This window comes from Leptonychotes weddellii, chromosome 9 (genome assembly GCF_054177405.1).
Source record: "Leptonychotes weddellii isolate Sample4059 chromosome 9, ASM5417740v2, whole genome shotgun sequence".
Lineage (NCBI taxonomy): Eukaryota > Metazoa > Chordata > Mammalia > Carnivora > Phocidae > Leptonychotes > Leptonychotes weddellii.
The window spans coordinates 118,395,239-118,416,379 of record NC_138377.1 but is presented as its reverse complement, the minus strand read 5'-3'; the positions used below and the strand labels follow the sequence as shown (position 1 = coordinate 118,416,379).

At 42.1% G+C, this 21,141-nt stretch overlaps 1 protein-coding gene across 16 annotated transcripts in view; it reads right to left on the bottom strand.

Moving 5' to 3' along the window:
* The window catches only part of AKAP13 (A-kinase anchoring protein 13), a 266,733-nt gene that overhangs the window by 123,737 nt on the left and 121,855 nt on the right, over window positions 1-21,141 (bottom strand). The gene's annotated exons all lie outside the window — the stretch shown is intronic.

Genomic DNA, 21,141 nt, shown 5'->3' with positions numbered 1-21,141 from the left:
TGCCTCTTAAGATATTTTTCCTATTAGAGAAAGCATCTTAGTGAATCCTTCCATAATGGTTCCTATAGGATTGCTAACCTGGTAATAAATATTTTAGATTGTAAAAAACTTTCTGAGAAATGAAGCATTAACAGAGAAAAAGAACCATTAACACAAAGTGAGTTTTACACAACATGTATGCCTGTTCTTTTGCGTACTTTCAATTCTTTCCAAGAGATTCTGTCATAGAGACCAGAACAGAACACTTGAGTGCACACACTGCTATCTTGGTTAGGAATATGGACAAGGGCTTCATAACAGCTAGAGAAGGGAAGCAGGGTGGATAGTGTTTTGGCAAGGAAATGGAAAAAGAAGAGAAGAGCCAACAAGTAAGAAACTCCCTTTCCATATGAACATCTATGGAAATAAGAACAAACCTCATTCTATAAAACAAAGACAATGAGATCAAGGGAAACAACACTGACATTTACTGACCAGAATTTCCTAATGGGATTTTGTCATCACTAGCATGTCATGGCCAGTTAGTAGTGAACTAGTGAGTATTAACAAAATTCATTTATCCCTTCAACAAATATTTAAATGCCTGCTTTAGTTCTGGTGCTCTGCAAGGTGTTATGAGCTATAAAGATGGATGAGACATTCCTGGGACCTCAAGGAAGGGGCAACAGCATGAAATACAAACACGAGACCACATGGGTAGTACAAATGAAATACAGAACTCCACCAAAGGAATGAGGGTCTCTGGCTGAACTGATTAGGCAGAAAAATTCCATGAAGGTGGGCGTAGCCTTTAAAGAGTGTGAATGGGGTACAGATGTTGATGAGTAGCAGGTATGACGGAGGACTAGCCAAACTGTCTAGTCACATGCGTCAAATCCTTTAGGGGAGTGCTAGAACATTAGCCTGGGAAAGCATTAACCACCTAGATTATAAAAGCATATGATGTCATGCCAAAAAGTACAGACTCTATTCAGAGGCAAGTGGGAGCCAGCAAGGGCTTTGGAGCAGAGAAGCCATATGGCTTGTGCTGTAATTCAGGAGGACACTACAAGTGTCTTTGGCCTCATCAAGCCTAATCTCCCTCGTCTGGATGTCATACCACTCCATGGTCTCATCCAGTCTCATTCGCTACTATTCCCCAAGATAGGTACCCAGCTGGTCTCTTAAGGACCACAATCAGGACTTGGTTCTTCCTACCTCAACACCCCTGGCCCTTAGGAACAGTTGTGGCTTATAGAATTTTCTACCTCATCACTCCACCTTAGCCAAAATCCACCCTTTAAATCCCATTTTCCTAATTAGGGAATCTCTCTGCCTATTCTAACCTACCTTAAAACTCTATCCTTTGAACTTCGATAGTCCTCAACTCGGATGCACTCACTTTCCAGCATTCTGCCCTGCACCATTCCTTGATGCTTACTTTGACTCTAAGTAGATGGGGGGCTCCTCAAAGGCCAAAGGCACTTCTTCAGTTTCTCCTGTGGAGTGCTAAAAAGGGCACCAGACACCCAAAGGCTGGATGACTGATTATGTACTCATTTAGTACCACAGTCCTAATCCTCAGACTTTTCCAATGGCTGACCAGATTCAGTTATTGAACAACAAGAGAACAAGTTTTTGTCAGTGTTAACATACAGAGAAGGTGGTTAGTCTAAAAGAGTTTCCGGATTTAAAGGATAAAAGCCCTGGTCAGACATGAAAACTTAATGTTCAAAGTAACCATACCCTTAGGAAAATTTTGTATCCCACATAAAATGCAAATGTATTACTTTAGGAAATTACTCAACTTACTCTTATTTTTCACTTCACGGCAAAAAGAATAGCCCTAATACAGTCACTCAGTCAGACAAGCCAAGAAGTGATTCAACTTCCCATGGAAGACTTCCCTCATCCCTCCAGGCACACACACACACCACCATACAGTCATGCCGTCCAAAAAAATATAGATGTATAACTTGCTCTTTTTATCATCTGTCCAAAAGACAAAACAAAGGGAAGAGAGAAAAATCCTTCAAGGAAAAAAAAAAAAAATCCCCTACTTTCTAACACGACTGCCAGGTCAGTTTTGCCATTTGCTCATTCCCAAAAGAATAAATCTGGTTTTGCTCATTTAGAGACTACTATTTGGAGCTTGTATTTGATAATTTTATTCAACTAGAACAGGTATTTTGACGTTTGCACATTTTCAAGGAAGGATAACATAACTGTTTACCTCAGATGAAATTGTGAGAATTTGTGTCGGACGAAATGTTAGCACAAAAATATGTTTTGGGGTGGGGGTGGGGGAATGGCCCTTTACTGAAATCCACACAGGCTGAGATGTCCCCTACAGTACACGCCAGAAGTGAAGGGGCGGCCGACTGGCTAGTGACGCTCCACACGACGGTCAAGAGCAACCCTGCAGCTAGACTGTCTCGGGCACGCTTTATGACCTTTCTGTTCCTTGGTTTCTCACCTGTAAAATGGGGGCAAAACCCATCAGGACAAAGCATCAAAGAAAAATGTCGCTATGAGGAATAAATGAATTGATACATGTAAAGTATGTTGTAAGTGCCTTTGGCATGAGTACTGTTAGTTGCTGTAATATTTTATTATCATAAATACATTTTTGCCTTATTTACAAAGAAAGAAAAAAAGGAAAGAAAGAAAAGGAAAGAAAAACAAAAGAAAAGAAAAGGAAAGGAAGAAAGAAAAGGAAAGAAGGAAAGAAAGAAAAGGAAAGAAAGAAAGAAAAAGAAGGAAAGTAAAGGAAAGGAAGGAAAGAAAGAAAGAAAGAAAAAGAAAAAAGGAAAGGAAAGGAGGAAGAAAGAAAGAAAGAGAAAGAGAGAAAGAAAGAAAGGTATTGAAGGCAACCTACAAGGATGTGTGGAAGGCAAAACCAAGCAACTGATATATTCTGACTCAGGTTAGAAATTAAAGACCCAAACACCTTTGCTTTGAATCAGATTGCTAAGGTTCCCTCTGAAGATACTTGTATCCTGGGAAAAAGAAGCAGAGAGAGGGAAAAGTCTTCTTTTCTCCGGTAAGTGGAGAAAGCTGGTAGCCTCCCAGACACTAAGACCAAAGAAACTACTGAATTTCTCAATGCTGTTTTACGGAGAAGCAGTTCTTAAAAAGGTCAAGACAGAATTGGGAACTCAGACGGAAGAGTTTTTAGCCTTGTGGGGGGAGGGGAGAAAAGAAAAACTCTCTTCATCTGAGGCAAAGGGAAAGGAATAAGAAAAGACAGATATTTATAGATTTTTCCTGGCCAATCCCCAAGTGCCTAATTTGGACCGAATTTACAGTGCCCCTGAACAATCCCTACCCAGAAGGCTGAAATACCAGAGTGACCCGCTGGGATGAGGAGTGTTTGGCCCTAAGAGGTGACTTGGGAGAAAAGCCCAGCACGATGACAGCTTCTCTGCTTGTTTCCCTCACCTCTTCTTGTAAGACTCTTCTACTGCTGCCACACAAGTCAGCTTACCATCCACCACTGCTAAGACTAGACTTCACACCTGGCTGACTCCGCGTCCTTGATCCTGCCCTCACGGTCTTCCTCATCTCTTCAAAGCCAGTCAAGTCTTTAACTGCTTCCTATGTGATCACATTCATGATGCTTCCACTAAAAAGCTGACTCTGTCAGAACCGCGTTAGCACTCCTACCCTACTGATAGCATCCATCGATTATCACATGAATCCCGGTACCTGCTGTCCAAGTCCCTTGGAGCAAGCTCTCTTATTTCTTGTATTTCCTATAGATTCCTGGCCTTAGCAATCAACAAATGGTTCCTACAGGAATAAATAAGTATCCACCTCTCTGAAGAAGATCTTTCAGGCAACGTAAACCCATTTCTCAGGAGATCAAACTGTTACAGGCAATCTAGATGCAGAAGCTCCTTTTATTCATACATCTGAATAACCCATGGATTTCTGGCATGGAGATGTACACTAGAGAAAAGTCATCGGCTCTGCTCACTGCAAACAAATGGCATGAGTAGCTGGACCTTGTCACTAAATAGGACATACCAGAAATTAATCAGCAAGCAGAAGAACTTCTCAGCCTACCCTGAATGGCTTTTTGAAATATAAATTACCACTGAGGTAGGTTCTGTAAGGCCATTCTGGAGATCTGTCAGACTAAATACATACTGATTTTTATTTGTTCATAATTAACAACAGACTGATACCTTTCTAATAAATACGCAGATTTCTCTTTTTAGAATATAGATGTTTTTAACACAAACCTTGAAAAAAGGAAACTGTTCCCAGTGAAACTTAAAAAAACAAAACAAAACATATTCTGTACAAAATGGTGAATTATTAAAGACTAAATGCCTCGGAAGCATTTGGTACTTTCTTCAATGATGTGCGTGTATGTGTTCAGTGCCTGGTTTAATGGCTCAGAAGACCGCACTGACAAGATGTTCGCTATGTCAAGGACAATACATCTAACGAATCAGGCTATTCCCCTGAGCTCCCAGCACTAAGCAGGACATGTCAGGAGGCCTTTGCTCTGTTCCTCCAACTTGCCACATGTAAGTCTATCACAAAATATCTCTTCTGCCTGCCCTATGAGGATGCTGTAAGAACAGGCATTAGTGGTCTTCCAAAGAGCACAGCTTCAGTTAATATGGCTTACTGTTACTGCCTTTCTTTCATACAAGTGCAGTTTTCCAAGGTCTGAATTCTAATGGCTCTTCTCCAATTCTCACACCAATGAACCTGAAGAAGTTTTGCTCTTTTGTTTCACTACAAAGGCAATTATCCAAACTCTACATAGATAAGAGTTCTTGGTTCAATTATAAATACTCAAATGAATGGGTTATCAAAAAAGAGCTTCCTCTTCTCCACCTGATTTTTAGTTGCAACTCCAGCCACCCTTATTAAATTAGTTTTTTAACCTCGTTAACAACACTTAAAAGCTTCAAGTATATTTGCTATGGAAATAAGAAATAGGATTTTATTTTATTTTTTAAAGATTTTATTTATTTATTTGAGAGAGTGAGAGAGCGTACGCACAAGCAGGGGGGGAAGGGCAGAGGGAGCCCGATGCGGGGCTCCATCCCAGGACCCCGAGATCATGACCTGAGCTGAAGTCAGACGCTTAACCATCTGAGCCACCCAGGCGCCCCAGGAAATAGGATTTTAAAAGAAAGGGAATTACTTAAGATTGTCAGTGCCCTGAAGGAGAGAAATTAATAAGTGGATTGAGTAAATATACTTTATGTAAAGTTCACTGAAGTACTACAGACAATTATCAACTAAGTAGAAATCACTCTTGCTGAAGTTCTTCCTGCGTTCCATTTTCTTTCAAGATCCTCACCATGCACTGAACATTACAGATGGCCGTCACGTGGGAGAGAATGTTGCAGGTCACTGTGCGGAGTCAGCGGCAGGAGGCAGCAGAGCTCCCCATGCAGCAGGGCGCACGACACACGGCTCACCTCACGATTCCAGTACCCTGTGCTTCAGTGTGGGGAAGGAGGACAGTGCGTCCACTTGAGAAGGACCTTCAAGAATGAAAGAGCCCCTGCGTAGACTGCAAGTCTGAACAAGTACAACAGCACATTTAAATGGAAATGAGTCTCGTGTGGCTGGCCACTGGACGGTCAGCCGGAACAGCAAAGCTAATGGGACCACACAAGCAACCTCAGGACACAGACTGTGAAGTCCACGTACGCCACACCCTAAGTTTAAAAACTTAAGCGCTAATTTGACTTACTTTTCGTAAGAATCTGTAACATAAGCTAGAGCAGCGGTTCTCAAAGCGTGGTCTACAAAACCCTGAGGCTCCCAGAGGCATTTTCAGGGCATCTGTGGGGTCACACCTACTTTCAAGGCACTACTAATAGGTCATTGCCCTTCTCGCTCTGTTGATATTTGTGCTGATGGGCTTTAAGAATCAAGAATCAGGCAGTGTTACTACCAAAGTGAACCAGTGGTCATTATAGTCTTCACTGCCATATACTCACCATTTTAGAAAAAAGAAAAATATTTTCACATAGAATGTCCTTGATGAAGCTGTAAACATTAATTTCATTACATTTCAATCTTTAGGTACATATCTATTTAATCTTTAATCTGTGTGACAAACAAAGTATTCAGAAAATGCTCTGCATACAAGGTAGGATGGTTATCTTGAGGAAATTCACTTGTGCAAATGTTTTAAGTTGTGGGCTAAGCTAGCCACTTTTTTCATGGAACAACATTTTTACTTGAAAGACTGGCAAACGAATGATGCTTATTCAAGAACCTGGGTATTTCCTTGGAAATGAACAAAGTGAACCCGTCTTTCCAGAGAAAAAACTGGTAATATTTATCGCTGATGATAAAATTCAGACTTTCAAGTGAAAATGAGAATTATGGAAAACTTGTATTCGCCACTGTGAAACTGCCAAATTTACTGATATTTAAAGCCATTTCTGATGAGACTGCTGGTAATATTAACAAAGGTGAGGGAGCGCCTGGGTGGCTCAGTCGTTAAGCGTCTGCCTTCGGCTCAGGTCAGGATCCCAGAGTCCTGGGATCGAGCCCCGCATCGGGCTCCCTGCTCAGCGGGAAGCCTGCTTCTCCCTCTCTCACTCTCCCTGCTTGTGTTCCCTCTCTCGCTGTGTCTCTCTCTGTCAAATAAATAAATAAAATCTTAAAAAAAAACAAAAAAAGGTGATTTTCTGACACTGAAAATGAAAAAAACCTTCAACATTTGAAGAGCTGCATATTACTCAATGAATCAGTACTTTCCAAATGACTGATCCATTAGTTCAGAAAATCATGCACGGCTAAAAGACCCATTGAAGTACAAGGCAGACCAGTGGACTTTAACGTATCAGAGGACAAAAAGTTCAACAATATGACTTCAGATTCCACATTGCAAATAATTCTTAAGAGCCCATCATCTGTCAGTTCTGACCTGGTATCAAATAAAAATACCAAATTATCTGAGAAGACGATTACAATATTCCTCCCTTTTATAAGCATATACCTGTGTGACACTGGGTTTTCTGTATTTACTTCAACCAAAACACTATACTGTAACAAGTGAAATGCCTAAGAGCTATGAGAATCCAAGTGTTCTCTACTGAGTGAAGTCAGATTAAAACCAATTAGATTAAAATGCCACTCTTCTAATTTTGTCTTGGAACTTATTTTCCAAAAGAACAGGGTCCTTCATATGAACAAGCAGTGATCTGTTACTGTTATATAAATGAACTGATACTTTTTAAATGTCTTGGCTTTAATTTCTAATGTGGTAAATATTTGTAGGTATCACCCATACAAACAAAAGTTCTCTGGACTTCCTGATAATGTTTAAAAGTGTAATGGGATCTTGAGACCAAAAAGTTGAAAAACTGCTGAGATATTTTTAAGGTAGAAAGAGATCAGTGGTAAGGAAACCAACGAATCCAGTTGAGAAAGGATGAAAACATGAACCCTCTAAATCAGAGTTTGAAGCGACAGGTTAATTAAATTTGACAGAAAAAAAGTGGGGACTGGCGGGGGCAATGTGGGATGAAAGCTTTCTAGCTTAAGAGACTGCATGAAAGCCAATGCCTTTAGTTACAGATGAAGTGAGGCCCAAATGATTTCATAATATTTTGAATGAAGCTGATGAATTAAGAGTAACTACAGCAGGAATGAAAAGCAAAGACGGTTTTCTGGCAGGTGCATAAAATTCTTTAGGAAAAGACTGTTTCCATGATCTATGTGTGAAAGGACTTAGCGGGGAGGTGCTTCCTAGGTGACCATATGGCTGAATAGGCCTCACTCCATTTTTGAAAGACCAGGGCAAATGACCAACAGGTAAACTGACGCGAGTAACTCTTTAACACAAGTTCCTGTACGACTAGCAGGATTAGTGTCCACTGATGTACACTTTTTCATGCAACAGTCAGCGATGCCATAATTCTGAGACATCAAGAAGAAGACAAACTGTGTCCAGTGTTTGCCAGCCAAATGCACTGGCATTTCAGAAATATACTGCAGCAAAGATTTCCAAACCAAAGCTCCAGCACTGACGGCTTTATGTCCATGTGCCATTCCAGAAAGATTCACTTGTCACAGATTCCATGGAGAGGAAATGTTCTGACCGCTTTAGGAGAGGCTCTTCAGTCCTAGGGCAGGTAATATGAGGAACCACAGGCCACAACTCTAGGGAATGAAAGTTAAAAACGTGGTAGAAGACCACCACGTAGTTGCTTTTTCATGGGAGGGAGGCAGAGACGTACTCCTTTGGAAAGGACACCTTGTTAAAATGTAAAATCAGTGGCATGCAGTCGTCAAATGTTTTAATTACTATTTGTTTATTAGAAAGAACTTCCTAAAGGAACATTTGTTTTGTGGAAATGAATGCTGATCAAGTCCTATTAGCTTAGAGATGGCCCAGCAGCGCCTCCACTTAGGCCGAACAGCTGCTGACATTTCCTGTGAGGAACTGTGTATGTCCAACACCAAGAGCTCTGCCTTTAAAAATATTTGACAAGTCCCACTTTTTACTTCTTTATGGATTTGTACAATTATCTCCCTTCATTAGACTAAATTAGTTGGTTATGTGATAAAATCCTTTCCAGAGGAAGAAGTCTGCTAGTCCTTTCTTCTTCTTTTATTAAAATCTCTCATTTTATATCCCACCTTTCCCACTCTATGCGGGTGATAAATTACAAGAAGATACACCAGCAACTGCTATAGAACCAGGCAGCCTGGGTCTTCCCACAGTTGTTGCCTAGTTTCAAGCCTTTAGAGCTTGGTCAGTTGCAGATGCTCTCAGGAGATTTTTATGTTCAGTCACCCTTCTGTTTTCCCTCCCCCACTCCCCCAAGGGCAAGCTCGCCTTCATCTTCCCTTTCCTTTTTGCTACCTCCCTCCTTCCTGCTGCAAGCTCCCACTGACTAGTCTTGAAGAGGAAGGATCAAGGCAACTTTTCACATCAGTCAATTTAAAGGCACCTTCATGTTTATGCACCAACAAAATGGCTTGTATTAGAGAACCCAGAGAGTGTCTAAGCCTTTTCAAAAACAAGACTGATTCAGAGATCATATTCATTTTATTTATTATTATTATATTTTAAAGAGTGTAGGTAGGAGGAGGGGCAGAGGAAGAGGGAGAGGGAGAGAGAACCTCAGGCAGGCTCTACACCCAGTGTAGAGCCGGACAAGGGGCTCAATTCCCATGACCCTGAGATCACGACCTGAGATGAAATCAAGAGTCAGACGCTCAACCGACAGAGCCACCCAGGCGCCCCTAGAGATCATATTCTTAGAAGGGCATGCATTATTCTGTTGTTTTTGTTTGTTTAGCCCATCCTCCTTCCCAGAGAGCCATGCCAAGAAACAGACACATGGCAGTAGAGGTCCTCATCAGGAATACAAAACAAGGATAAGTAAACTTGGCATCAGTAAGCCCTGATGAGCTTGCTAACCCCTTCCTTCTCCAGGGACAGCTAAAACCACAGCAGCTTCGAGTATGAGCCTAAAACCAAAGTGAATCGGGAGAGATACATTTTAATTATGACACTACATGGCAGATGTCAATCATCTGCATTCACCATTGTCCAGCATCTCTTAAGAACCTCCACTGGCTTCACAGAAGCCTGCGGGACCGTTGGGGGTGGGTTGGGCTGTGCCAATGACAAGCTCTTTCCCAAAGCCTACAGGACACACACCCTTTGACTTAAAAAGCAAACCTAAGAGCACTGTCCACATTCTATTCTATGCCAGTCTTGAAATCATCTCTTCTCACATCTTGCAGGTATTCCTTTTAATGGATTCAGGCTGCAATAGCAACTGCATTAAAGTTTCATGTCAAGAAAACCAGGATTTAAGTCCTTTTCCTGACTCGAGGAGGAAAGAACAGTCTCAGACAAGGAGAAAAACAACCCACGGACTTTGATGTGAAGCAGACACAGCACCAGGTTTCAGCACTAATGAGGGAGGGGGCCAGAGCTCTGTTTTTCTCCTTTAGATCATCCCATTAGGGAAACCTAATGACTCCTAGGAAGGAACAGAGCCTATTGTGTTGTGTATGGTGGAGAGACGGACAGGAACTGCTCCATGGCAAACAATCATGACACATGCATCACTTTCTGGAACTGGAATGAAAAGACTGACTCCCTATTTTAAGGCCAGCAATGCTGTCAACGGGGGAAAATCCCTTGAGTGAAACATTTCAGCAGTATTGCACTTAATGCCACCAAAAGTGAACAGTAGGAGGGACACTGGTGCAGACAGGCATAAACAATGGATAATTCCTTCTCCGAGTTCCCATGACCCAGGTGTCAACTCCTGCTTCATTACTTCATCTCTCCCAACAGAACTTCTTGTGGGATGGGATATCTCTTACTCATTTTGCCCATCACGGCATCCCGAGTTTCTCTCTTACAATGTTCAGTACACAAAACAGCGTAAGTGTGCAGATTAAAGGCTCGATTTAGTTTTGGAAATGCAAAATAGTAACTCCTGCAGGAAAGGACTACATTCTAACAGCATAATTTTTTTTTTTTTTAAAGATTTTATTTATTTATTTGACACAGAGAGAGAGACAGGGAGATAGGGAACACAAGCAGGGGGAGTGGGAGAGGGAGAAGCAGGCCTCCCGCTGAGCGGAGAGCCCGATGCGGGGCTCAATCCCAGGACCCTGGGATCATGATCTGAGCTGAAGGCAGACACTTAACTGACTGAGCCACCCAGGTGCCCCTAACAATGTAACTGATTGTCGGAATCTTTGCTATAAATGTTTAAAGTAAGGAACTCATGCATGGATGTGTGTGTGTGTGCGCGCACGTTTTCTCTCCATGCTTCCCTGCTGACAAGCCTGTGTGGCTTCCCACAGTCCCTGGACTCATAGGGGTGGAATGAGAGGAAAAACTCCTGAGCCTCTTAGAATGAATGTCCTGCTGCCCACAAAGTGGAGATTACACACTACATGGGCTTCGGTGCTTCTTGTCACACATCGGCCTCCAGATTGGTCCAGACCCTGGTCCAATCTCACAAGACCTATAGCTGACCCACTAGCCGAGCATGGCCGGGAGAGACCCGATGCCAACCTACTCTCTGTCCCCAGGCCCCTCTGCATATTAGCTTGTAGATGATTCAGCAGGGAAAATGAGTATGATAGAATTTTTGGTTGGTGGCAAAATAAAGAGGAAGGATGGCAAAGAAATAAATTGATGTCAGAAATGAAACCGACCACAAGCACATGTTCCATAAGTTACTATTTCCACAGAAACAGAGAGAAGGGCATTGGATAGGGGATCCTACAATTCAGCTTCTTCCAGGGCTACAGGGATGTGGCCCCAGTGAAGGACACGGCAAGCACCACGTTTCTCCTTTTTCATGTCATTCATATCCTGTGAGATTGCCAGAAAACATCATCCAACCTACTGGACTCCTGAGTGACTCATGTGGGCTCATTTGGAACTAAAGGCCCCCTGCCTTGGTAGGCAAAAGTTTTCATTACATTACAGGGAAGCTAACCCAGAACGAGCATACAGAATTTATAAAGCTGCCACACTCTAGAAAGGAGAAGGTGACAAGGAGGTAGGATGCTCAAATCTATCCAGATTGCCCTACCTCGTGACCTGCATGCAGCCCAGCCACAAGCACCCTGGAATCTATGGGAGATGGCAGTGTGCTGAAGGACGTGCTCCAGAGTACGCCCCCTCCACCACCCTGGGCAGCAGATGCACACAGCGTGTCAGCCACAACACAGGATTTGAGGCACAGACTCAGCTGTGCCCTTCCATGATGCCTCTCAGCATAAGGGCAGGGAGAACAGGACTTAATGAGATAGCACAAGGTCACTGAGCCGTCAAGGTGCTGCTATGTAAGGGGTGCCCACAGCAGAGTAAGCACAGGCCTGGGAATCAGCAGAAACACTGGGAGAGGTTTGCAGGGTGCCTCAGCTTCCACTGTGACACTGAGGAGCTGACTGCAGTGACGGGAGCTGATCTCTGAGGCAGAGGTGGGCAAGATGGAGAGGCTGGACCACCACACAAGACTGACCCCAGGGTTCAGGATCCTAGGCCTGACTCTGGCACTAACCAGCTGGGCAAACAATGACAGACCCTTTGAGTGCTCTGGGTTCAAATTCCTTCCTTGCAAATTAAGGTGTACAGACTGCATGATAAAGACGACAGTTCCTCCCTACACTAAGATTCTATAATGAGAACAATGATTTCTGGAAGATTCTGGATTCCTGTAGTTAGATAATCTGGAATATAAACAGAAAAGACCTTTAACTGGCTCCACTGCTTATCTTATGATCCCCTAGCACTGTATTTTTACAAACAAACCAAGGGGGTGGTGGGACATCTCCAAACCAAGTACATTTTTCTAGTGATTTAGCCTTCTTCAAAAAGATTCCAAGCAATAGAGTAATACATAGTTTTCTACTAATTATCTCCCTTTCCATTTTTTTCTTCTGCCTCAAGGAAGGGGTTGAGCAAAAATTTCCCAGATGCTATGCAGCTTGTAAGGTAGCTCATGTTCTATGCTGCAAAAGAATCTCACACACACACACACACACACACACACACACACACACACACACACGTATGGGTATGTATCTCAAATAAATGAAAGGTCAAAGTCAAATTTATACATCCAAATATTTTCCACAGTGTCCACTTTGGGAAGCTCTACATTTATTCCAATTATTCCTACCATTTGTTCAAATACTTTCAGAAGTCATCTTCTGCAACTACCTTCAAGAGAAATCCAAGAACCACACAAGAAAAATGTTTCATTACTATACCTCGTTAAACCCCAAACTCCAACACCAGAAGGAGTAGGCTTTCAGAACTCTTAAATATAGGTCAATCCTGATGAGTCAGTCAGAATGCCAACTACAGATAATGAAGATCAACATAATAAATATTCTAGTTTACTCGGACTTCTGAGTGAGGCTTAAATTCGGGATATTTTAAATATGCTCATTTGAATGTCATGGAAGGTATTTTTACCATTAACTGACTTTTTCTAGAAGACTACATATGGGGCACTGAGGTAATACTTAAGACCACGTCACATTAATCCTCTGGGTCCAGAAGCAGTGACACGGCTTTGGGGGGCGGGGGGGGCGGTCCTCAGAAGGGAAGCAAAAAGCCCTTATCACTGCATGAAATGAAAGAGGCCAAGGCGGGGGAAACATGGATTGACACTGGTTGAATGGAAATATTTACACAAAGGTACCACTCTTTTTAATTCCCATATGGTTCACATACTACCAAACACTTCTGTTCTTCATACTTGGTAAATGTTACTTTTCTCAGTTTCCTAATGGGATTTTTTAACCTGGATTACTGCCAGGTCACAGTTACCTTGCAAACTGGGGCATTTCTGGCAATTCTTAAGCAATTCTATGATCTTCGAGGGGCCAAGTACAGAGTGAAAGCAAACAGAATTGGCTGTTTGAGACTGGAAAGCACATCAAAGGCTCCCTCAATCTATCCCTATTTTTTCCAATGAATACTTACACCATATGTGTTACAACGTGGTTATTACCAAGGAAACCCTACTACATTTCACACGAGCACTTCTCAAGAAGTCATTTGTGGCTCAGTCGGTTAAGCGTCCGACTCTTAGCTCAGCTCAGGTCTTCATCTCAAAGCTGTGAGTTCGAGCCCCATGGTGGGCGCTACACTGGGCATGGAGCCCACTTGAAAAAAAAAAAAAAAAGTCTTTTCTCTGTGAACCCCCAAAGCATGTTAATGGTTCCTATGGCATGTCTCCCACACTGCATCCACATATTGTGATTATGTCTGCGCACGCGTGCTTTCTTTATTTAAATAAATCAGAAGCAGGGATAATATTTAACTTCTAAAAAAATCCCCTAGCTACTGGATGCAATACCTTGAAAAGGGAAGGCATTCATTTAATGCTTACTAAATGAACAAAATCAAGGCCACAAGCTAGATCCCAAAACTGAGCACCGTGAAGAGATGAGAAATATCTGAAATCTGTACCCCTGAAACCTTTCTGGATAAAGTCAACAAGTGCAAACCCAGGGCACACGTTTACCCTGATGGTGGCCAACCAGAGGCAAGACATCACCAGGCATCTTCTTAACATACAGAATCAAAACCTAGTATGAGAAATCTGTGACTTCCCCAGTCATGTGTATCCCTGAGAAGGACTTGAGCCTCTCTTCACAAACCAAACGACATTTTTCTCTGTTTTTCTATGACGAAAGTTTCCTCTTTTAAGAGGCAAAAACAAGTGGCTGCAAAATCATGTTTATGTCAGTAAGCTGAACACAGAACTTAGGATCAGAAGCAATAGTTGTTTTTTTTTTTTCTTTCCTTTCTTTCTTCCTTTAAGTAGGCTCCACGCCCAGTGTGAAGCCCAATGTTGGGCTTGAACTCACCACCGTGAGATCAAGACCTGAGCTGAGATAAAACTGAGCCACCCAGGCGCCCCAATACAGTATTCTTCTAAAAGAGCATCTGGTGATGGCCCTTCCAAGTCTACTAGTAGAAAGAGTAGGTATGGCCAAGCCCGTGTTTCCGACAGCACACACATATCTTCACTCACAAAAAAAACAATCTGCTTTTAAAATGAAACCTGGAAAGCCATGTGAGGTAAACCCTGTAAAAATAGCACACCATTCTTTAGAAACTCTCCTCCCTCCAGGGTTTGCACAGGAACCTGGAGAGAAGAATGTATCATCTATCTCACTGAAAGATACCTATTTGTGAGCAACTCTATGTTTATCTCTACTTGAACACTTACTACCCTGTATCTTATTTACCGGTTTGATAACCGTCTCTTCCCGCTGGAATAGGAGTCTCTGAATGCAGACTGAGCTGTTTTCACTGCAGCAGACCTAAGGCCTAGCAGAGTTCAGTGAGCATGTGCTCAAACAAGTACTGAATAAGTTAGTGCTCCCCCTTCACATAAACAGCATGTGGCATGATAACTGACCACTATGGCCTGACAGAATTGGTCATTTCTTCCAAGACCATCTTAACCATCACCTACCTAAAATCATCCATCCACAGTCTTAAGCGTGGGTCTGATAATTCTTAGGTTAAAATGGTGTTAGAATTACACCTACCGCTTATAAAATGCCTATTATATGCTAGCCACTCCACGAACTCTAGTTCATACAAACAATTCTTGAAGAGGACATCATTATCCCAAATTTACAGATGAGGGAACTGAGCCTCTAAACAAATGGATCAAAGGGGCAGATCAAGGGGCAGAACTGAGATTAAAACTTCGGTTTATTTCGCTCTACAAACTTTCTATTATGCTTGGCTACTACCCTTGACCGTCAAAATAATGAGATAAGAATGAAAAAAGTGAAATGAGTGTAAGAAATGGGCCAACAGAGTGATAGGAATCAGATTTGGTTCTTTTGTCCCAACAGAAGATTTAAAAAAAAAAAAAAAAAAAAAGACACATGCCCTCCTTTCAAAATGTACATATGACCTATGATCAAGCCGTTCTCTGTGGGGGGCGGGGGGGGTGGGGGAGTAGATTATTAATACAATTTAAGACTCCAGAGCAAAACATCTTGGGAACTGTTCAAGGAGAAAGTGATTAGCTAGGAACCTGGCCATTAAACAGTGTGATTTTGAAAAGTCTCTCATGTAATCTGACACAGAGAGGTGTCAAATCACTGTGTTGTACACCTGAAACTAATATAACATCGTGCGTCAATTATACTTCAATGAAAAAAAAGTCCTTCATGATTGTCCTTCTGGTCCAACACATAAGATATACCCCCCAACATTTGACCAACTGGTCCAAAATTAAGAGCTGGAAGAAACTTCAGAGAGTCCCTAACCATTTTAACAAAGGAGAAAATAGGCCAGAGAAATTAAGTAACTTGTTCAAGGTCACTTAAAAACCTTGAGTCAGATCATTAAATTACACGTTTCCATATATTATCTACAGATACTTTCACACTAAGGTTATACTTTTTTAACTTCTGACTTTACAGCCTGAACCTATAGCTCTTTGAGGCACTTCTTTTTTGGCAACTACCTAGGCTAGAAGAATATTTGCAGAATTTCCTGGAAATACTCCATTTCAGAGGAGACGCAGAGAAAGAATATCTCCAAAAAATCTGTATGAGAAAGCTGAGGAGTGAGTTTTCCTGTGGTTGAAGCTAGCTCTAGCATCAGACCCAAAAGGGGTAATTGGGGAGGCCTGGCTCTCTTAAATGCCAAATACATGCAGAGAAGACTAGTTGGCGTCTTGTAAAGAGGCCAATTTGCCTTTCCCTAGGTGACAAGCCACAAAACTATATATGTAAATATGACAGCAGAAACATCATTAAAAGGACCTTTCTTGAAACTGAAAACTTAAGAGGGTGGGGTGTGTACGCCATTTTGTGTATGAGTGTCAAGGCTTGTCCAGCTAGTTACCAAACAGCCTGAGAGCTGCCATATTTTCCTACGGCAGCTGAGCAAGAACGCTGTGACAGCCACACAAAGCTAAAGCTTTTAGGCAGACTCCCGGACTAGAGATGGAAATGCAAGCTCGCCCCCTTGAGACAAGAGAAAGAAAACACGGCGTTCCATTAAAAATAACAGAAAGAGAAACAGAATTCAAGATTTTAACCGGAAATAGTTCAACACTGCCCTTTCCACAACCCTGAAGAAACAAATATTAATATTTTTGTAAAAATAATTAAGAATGGAAATTCAGTTAATGTGATGTTTTGCTGTGTAGTTATTAAAAAAGGGAGAATGGTTCTGATTTACATTGCTTTCTTGATTGGGGACTGTGTGTTAAATGAAGAGTAGACTTTCCCAGTAACCTAATACTCAACATATGGGATTTTATAGTTGTGCTTGAACATATCTGTGCTTGAGTGTTTGGCTGCTAGGACCATAGGCATCCTGACAAGATATACAGGCCTGCTGAATTAACTGTTCCAAATGGCTAATAAGCTTATGCGATGAGCGTTTGGAAAAGGAATTATTATAGAGATACCTCAATGAACAGACACCCCAGGGAAGCAAGTTCCTTCCTAATGCACCTGGCCACATACTGAAGGGTAAAGAATCCTACAAGACATGGAGTGTGCTGGTCTGCAGCCCTCAGGCAGGAGAGAAGTCAGAATTCTTTCCTGATCACCATGGAGCATATTCTCAAAAAGAATGGTCCCAGAACACTTTCTATTCTGCACTTAAGTATCCAATGTCATCTCTATACCTAGTCATAGCATTCTTTAGGAAATAAAAGGCAGGTCTGGAAAATCTCAGTAATTTCTGCAGCAAAAGCCAACTCTTTGGACAAACAGTATCTTGGTGATATTTAGCTGCAGCTAACAGACTGTGATAAGAACATGAGACTTATTTTAAAGTCAATCACTTATGTCCTAAAATGGCCAAAGGAATTTTTTCAACCATCGGAAAAACACAGGAGTATAATGTAATGGTTTTAGAGTCTTAGTATGTGTAAGCATCATTCTGGGGTAGAATGCAAAAACCCACCCAGGTGAATTGGATTCCTGAAAAGTATAACCTCCCAGTTTGACTTTTCTGGAAACCACAGTATAGGAGAAACATTACTAAAACAGAAGTCAGGTCCTAATCTAGCTTAAAGATTAATTAGTTGTGAAATAAGTCACTTAACCATCCTGAAACCATCTCCTATAAAGTAAAAATGTTGAGACTGCAGAGTCTTTAAGGTCCATTCAAATTCTAAAGGTCCCAGAGGTACAACAAGCTCCATGTCTCCCAACTCAAATTAATGTCTGATGCTATTCCTAAAGCTTTTATAACAATAATAGAGAAACAGAAACTGTGTCTTGACTTAGGAACCACCATATGCCACTGGCTACTTAAAGATATGGAAATGCAAAGCTGTACTTTCTGTGTGCCAGGTCCTGTTCTAAGTGCTTGATATATATTAACTCACTGACTGGGGGTGGAAAAGAAGGCAACAAAAGGTAATCTGAGAACCCTGAAACCCGTAATGTAAGAGGGGATAATGTTGAATATTAAATTGTGACTAGTATTAAAGCGTCGGCAATACTTAGTAACAACCACAACCATAAAATGCTGATAAAATGACTAATGAGAATAGGCCACAGTATGTGTAAGTGAATGACTTGGTCTCCTAAACTGTGAACAATTTTCAACCCAGTGAAGAAGTATCTCCTTGGACCACCCATCGTCTATTGAGAAACCTGCAACATTTAACACATACCTATATTTTCTCAGAGAATATATGCAAGCATTCATCTTGATACTAATTCCTTTATGACCCACGATTTCAAGCATCACTGACCTCTCAGGTAAGGGTCTGTCTACAGCACGATGCTCAAACAGGTGAAGGAATGCAAAATTCCTTACATACTTGGTAGTGCCACACTCAGCAGAGGGTTGTATGCACTTTGACACTTCGGTGCTTAGAGAAGGTGATGGAACAGGGAGAGTCCTTTAAGAACTCTGAATGGATTCCTCATTTACATTTACTAGGATATTGCCATAAATGCACCACCGTTCCAGGCTTTCAAGACAGTAACATAAGATATACAACTTCTGTTTTAAAACTGGAAGAGGATGATTCAGTGAAACAGTAATTCAGTGAAGCAATGACTGGCCTGTTCCCAAGGTCAACACACAGCCTGGGCATGTGTCAGAAAGATAGGATTAAATAATATTACACTAATTCCACTCCACCCTCCACTACAACCTCAAGCTCACTCTTTCAGGGTGAAAAGTAACCCTTTTCAGACTACGAACACACAGTCAAGGGTGTTAAGGCCCGAAGGTAGAGGGAGTTAAGGAAGCCACGCTCTGGAGAGGCTAAGTCAAAAAGCTAACTCAGGAGAGACCCAGAAGCAAACTCTCTGCCTTCCAACGTGCAGTCTAACACCAAGCGTTTCCACCACAAAACGAACAGAACAATGTGGGAAAGCAAACAAGTGTACTTGCTTCTCCTTCTTTTCTTTTCTTTTTTTTTTTAAAGATTTTATTTATTTATTTGACAGAGACACAGCGAGAGAGGGAACACAAGCAGGGGGAGTGGGAGAGGCAGAAGCAGGCCCCCCACCGAGCAGGGAGCCCGATGCGGGGCTCGATCCCAGGACTCTGGGATCATGACCTGAGCCGAAGGCAGACGCTTAACGACTGAGCCACCCAGGCGCCCCTGCTTTCTCCTTCTTTTCATCCATTGGCGCACAAGCATTCTCTAGGCCAGGGGCCCACGCCTGGTTTTGTGTAGCCCATGAAAAATCCCAAGAGTAGGTTTTACATTTTTAAATGAGCAACAAAAAAATTGTTCAAAAAGGAGTATTTCATGGCCCGCACGTTACGTGAAGTTCAAATTTTAGGGTCTACCAATAAAGTTTTATTGGAACGCAGTCACGCTCTTGTTTACATGCAGCCTATGGCTACTTTCACATTAAAACAGCACAGCTGACGAGTCGTGACACAGCCTGTCCCACAGAGCCTTAAAATACTCACTCTCTGTCCTTTACCAAAAGTCTGTGGACTTCTTGAAAACCTACACAGTGAATACAGTATATGAAGAGTTCAACGGGAAAGAAAAACAAGAACGTGAGACCCGGGGAACGTCCCAGTGTGTGCTCACGATTTATCCTTTCACTCCACAGCAAACAGGGCAAGTGCTGCAGAACAACAGGGAGGAGAGGTAAGCGGTCAGATATCACATCAGTACAACAACGCTGTGAGCACACACCCCGGCACTTGCTGGACCTGAGGACGCAGGGACACAGGTCTTCTCCAACTCTTCCAAGTGGAGGCAGACACATCGCCAAAGGCACCAGTACTTCCCAACAACCGAGAGGTCACGGATGCCCAGGGCCACTCCTCAGAAGCCCTGCTCATAGAGCCTGCGGCCGTCAGCAGGGACGTCCCTGCTGTGTCGGCAGAAATCCAGCTCCTCGCTCTCATTCTGGCTGCGTCTGACCTCGGGCTGGTCATGGCACTCTCTGAGGGTCTAAGCCTTTCACTCGGAAAATGAGACATGCTGACCGACCAGAGGGGCATTCTCTCTCTCAACTCCTCTAAAACCAGAGGAAAAATGAGAAAAGAGAGAGAGAGAGAGAAAAAAGGTAATGTTTTGTTTTCTTCTTTATAATAGACACGATAAAACTGGGATAGAGGTAACCCTCATGGGAAAGGAAAGGGTCTATAACCAAGCAGCAGGCTGTCTTCAGTGACAGTAATTAGTACTATGTTAGGATGGAAGACTAAGAAACAGGCATTTGAATTCAAGGATGTGAGTTTGTTCCTTCCCTTTTTTCGGGGCTCCTGGAAACAAAGACACACATGTACCCATGCAGGGTGTGTTCTCTTTTCTTTCCCCAGGGACAAGAGCGACATTTGTTTGAATGCTGCTTTTGCTCTACAAGTAGCCGCCCAGGCATTAGTCATGAACATCATCTGTAATGAGGAGCGGGTTACAACAGTCCGCACCTCCCTACCACTGGACTCCAATAAAATGAAGTTTGTTTATCACAGTTCATACACTTGGAACAGTTTGGAAGGGTACAGTTCTGTTCACCTACTGGGGCAACTTTAAGAAAAAAGTACCACGTAGCCCTCTGAAGAGCAAAAACAGGGCCTTGTCAAGTCTAGACAAAGAAGATTGATTTTCTGAGGGAAAATATGATTTAGTCTTAGAAACTTGATTTTCAGCTTCCAAAGGGTTTTTTTACCTATTTTTTTTTTATTAACTAGCAAGAACTCTAAAGCTTAGAGCACTGTTTCTTTCAACAAGTTTGTTTCATTGTTTTAAGTTAATAGCTTTAAACAAAAAGAATCTCAAGAACCTGAAAAAAAAAACATTTTTGAAAACTTACTCAGTATTAAACATAGAATTACCAGTGACCCAGCAAATCCACTACTGGGTATATGAAAACATATATCCACACAAACTTGTACACAAAGGTTCCTAGCAGTATTATTCATAACAGCCCAAGAGCAGAAACACAGAGATCAATACTCCATATGATGGAGTATTACTTGGCAACGAAAAGAAACAAACTATTAACCAACGTTACAACATGGTTCAACCTTGAGACAGTAAACTAAGTCAGAAAAACCTCTTGTGAAAGACCACATAGTTCTATATAATCCCATGTGATGTTCCAGAATGGGCAGATGCTGGAGACAGATGGGAGATGAGGGACACCCAGGAGCCAGACAGTGGGGAGGGATGGGCTGCTAATGCATATGAG